The sequence below is a fragment of the Glycine max genome, chromosome 16 (assembly GCF_000004515.6).
Source record: "Glycine max cultivar Williams 82 chromosome 16, Glycine_max_v4.0, whole genome shotgun sequence".
In the NCBI taxonomy this organism is placed as follows: domain Eukaryota; kingdom Viridiplantae; phylum Streptophyta; class Magnoliopsida; order Fabales; family Fabaceae; genus Glycine; species Glycine max.
This window is the reverse complement of record NC_038252.2, coordinates 23,333,063-23,337,336: the sequence shown is the minus strand read 5'-3', so window position 1 is coordinate 23,337,336 and position 4,274 is coordinate 23,333,063.

The window sequence follows — 4,274 nt, the reverse complement described above, 5'->3', positions numbered from 1 at the left end:
TCCCCTATTTATAGGGAAAAAAGCGAGGAGCTTGCCACCCAGCTCGCCCAGGCGAGCTAGGTTGCTTCCTCCAGAAGGCACCGCCTTTTGGTGGAACTTCCTGGAAGGCCCAAGTGGGCCTGATTGCTATTTGTACCCCCCTGTTTACAAAATACACCCCCTCTGCCCTTTTTTGCTGATTCTTTTTCTGTATCGTTACGGAACTTTACGAATTACGTAACGATACTTGTTTTCTTTCTGTAATGTCACGAAACCTTACGGATTACACAATCATCCCTTCTTTGGCTTCCGGAATGTTACAAAACTTTACAGATTGTGCAACAATGCTTCCTTTTGACTTCCGGCATGTCACAGAACTTCATGGATTGTGCAACAATGCTTCCTTTTGACTTCCGACATGTCACGGAACTTCACGGATTGTGCAACGATGGGTGCCAAGTACCTCGAAGTAGTCAAACAAGGGTCGCATCCCAACAAACAGATGGTCCCCAGACGAAATTAGGATATGACACTATCGATTTAATTTTTAAACACTAAGTCTCAATAACAATCTTCACATTCATACATTAACAATATTACAATATGAAAATTATCTATTAATAACATAACACAATATCGCACATGTACATAAATAAGAATACACACACACACACACACACACACACACACACACACACACACACACACACACACACATATATATATATATATATATATATATATAATTAAAGAATATTTATAATATAAAATCAATACACACAAGTGGAACCTGGATTCAATGATTAACTAATGGATTCGTGACATATATACATATAATGAATTCAAGATATATCTATACATGTAATGTATATACTAGACACATACATGAATAACAAAGCCTCTCAATCAATTTCACGCAAGATATCACAATAATACTATTATATCTAATTTTTTGTAACCACACATTCACGCAAGAATCAATGTATCAATTTATAACTAGTAAATTCAAGAAGGCACTTTCCCAAAAATTTATACCATTAAAGTTTAGAAAAAGGTTGTTTTACTCACCTCTTAAAGACCTCCATAAGCCTCTAGATGTTCCCACATCGTATGTCTATAGTCACGCCATGTTTTCGTCCTACACATCCTCTTGTTTCTCAGTTTTTCTCTCTCATTTTTCTTTTTGTTAACACCTTCTGACCTTTCTTTATACTTATTGCTAACAACTTATTTCCAGCAACTTAATCATCTAATTATTTGACTATATATTATCTTTTTAACTAAGATATAAATAAATCTAATATCTTATCTTATGTATTTTTTTTGGAATATCTTTATTTTACCTTATTTATCTTAGATATAAATATAAGATAAAACTAACATATTTAAAATAAAAGATAAAACAAATATCTCATCTTTCATTGTTTTATTTAAACTATATATTTTCTATTATTGCCAATTATAAATATATTTTATTTTTGGGATGCTACAAAACTCGTCTAGTCTCTTATGTCAAGTTAGGGTTTGTCAAGATCAAAATTAAAGCTATTAAGCTTTGATTCTCATCAATTTTGTACTAGAGTTTATTCAACCCTGATCTCTTGTTTCTCTAACTAAATACATAAATTATAAGAGAGGGTGATTCTCAATTCAATTCTTATGTAAAGTAGTTGTTTAATTGAGTCAATACTTAGTCATTTAATTGAGTGCTTACTTCATTCTTAACACTTTTTTCTATAAAGTATTCTTAACACTCTTTGGATGGCTACTTTAAAATTGATATTATTTTTTTGTTGACCCCATGTATCATCTAACCATGAGCTAAGAATTAATCTTTTGAGGTATTAAAATCCATTTAAGGAAATGATCTTTCCTAACAAATATTTTTCTATACATACAAATTTGGAGGTAAAACACCTAATAACATACTTAAAGGACAACATTATTTATCAACCATAATTAGATGTTATATTCATGAGCTTAATTGCTTGGAGTTTCTCGCCAGAGTAAGAGTTAGCCAGTATAACTCAATTTAGATAAATGCTTAAAAAGTATTAATGAGAGAATAAATATTAAAAAAGTATAATTAAGTATTTTTTTACGAAGTTAAAAATTAATTTATGCATCCCAACTCTATCAAAAGTTAATGTTGATGATGATGATAATAAGGTAGCATGCATAAATTAATCTTAACTTGTGAAAGAAGTTTAATTAGCTTTATCTCCAAAAGGGGTTTATACTATTAACTCTATTTTTTTCCTTTGATTTCAAGCAGCTGATAGGAGTTCAAATATGCAGATTGGTTATTGTTATGGGGATGAGAAGCCCTAAAAAGGATTAAAGTTTTTCTATGATGAAATAACCACAATCACACTAGAAGGGGGGGGGGGGTTAAATAATGTGTTGAAGTTTTTCTATGATGAAATAACCATAACCACACTAGAAAGAGGGGTTAAATAATGTGTTAATCAAAGATAATGTTTATCACAGGTTAAGACATATGTGTGTGTTGATAAAGTCATCCACTTAAAAGAACCAAGTTTTTATAAAATAGAATTCTAAAATAGTTTTTTCAAGTAAACATTTGGTATGAAAAGAATGACAACAAGTGCTAAAAGAATGTTTAATAAAATCATTAAGGAGAGACATAGAAACACTTGATTTATACTAGTTCACTCAAACAGAGCTACATCTAGTTCTCATTACACTACAATAAAGGGTTCCACTAATAAAAAAATTGATTACAAAACAAGTATTTTGTCCTGCCACTCCTGACTATATAAGTATTCTTCTAGCCACTTCTAGCACAATCTTCGACTCCCCTTTAATCTATGAAAACCTAAGTATTGTTTAATACTAAGCCACTCCTAGCTTTCACAAATAGTATTTTTTATGAATACAAGTATTCGATAGCACTCAATGACTGGATAAATAATAAAGCTCAAGTACAAAATAACTTTGCTTAGCAAAGAATAAACAATGAAAGCTTATATGAATCGTCCAATTATTTTTGTAGAGTATTGCTTCAAATATATTATTGTTTTCTTTTTATATTTTCGTTTGCTAGCTGTTTGGGTAGAGTCTTCCTTTTATAAACATCAGTGAAGGATCCATTACGAGATTAGTGTTGAGTCATTGAAATGACTGTTGTCTAACACTGGGAGATAAGGCTATGTGGCATGCTCTGATTCGAGAGGAAAGGAACAAAGGTACAAACAGCGACATGTATTCCTAGTCCTAGATGAAAATGACCCTCGCAGAATATTATGTGTAGACATTCTATTCTTTTCTATTCTATCATTTTCTTAAATTCAAATGTTAAAAATTCAAATAAAGAGAAACTTAGGAGCAGAAGTACATGTACTTTCCTTTTCGGCTAGCATAACCTTTTTGTACTACGTTGGTCATAATGAAAGTGTGTACGAATGAGACTTATACCCATTGGACACGAGTGTTGATCATACACAATGTATAACACTTTTTAATATAAAGAGTGGACGCTCTTGGTTTTATAGCATGTTGGACACTGGTTAATAATTAACAGAATGTTTTCCTCTTTGAGTATGGACGAAATATGTAGATAAAGTTTAAGTTCTTTAACAAAGTTGGTCATGTCCACTAGTCAAAATTCATCAATTTATCGATAATTTATACTTTTTTTATCATCAAAATCTAAGGTAGGTGTGAGTGGTCATCCAAACCTAACAATCTCCCTTTTTGATGATGACAAACAATATAAATTTTGACTAACATAAAACATAATTAGGATGATAAGAGTGTAGAGAAACATGTTTATGAGATGTGTAATGCACTTAAACTCCCCCAAGTTCAGCATAGCATGATGATGGATATATTTTAATAAAAGAAAAAATTATGCTAGCATATATATGTATGGCAGCGAAAAACAAAACAAAATACTCCAAACCACTGTTATTTGTCAAGACCAGTCAAACATGTTTTCTACACCGGTTTTTACCATTTTTGGTTGGCAACCCTTACCGATTCTAAAATTCTCCATTTTTTAGAATTAATGGACTGGTTACCAGGCCAATTCTCGATCAGACCACTCAAACCAGTATGGTCCGAGTTTAAGAACTGACTTTTACCATATAATTCTAATTTAATTTAATATCCAGATTTATGACCATCCATATATAATTACATAATCCAAATTAAAACTCATTCTTCACGTATACAAGTGGCATACTCAAACTGATTTTGACCGCATTATCAAGCTTCTCAATATTTAAAAAACCATTAAATTGACACTACAGATGGCTAAATGCACAAAATTG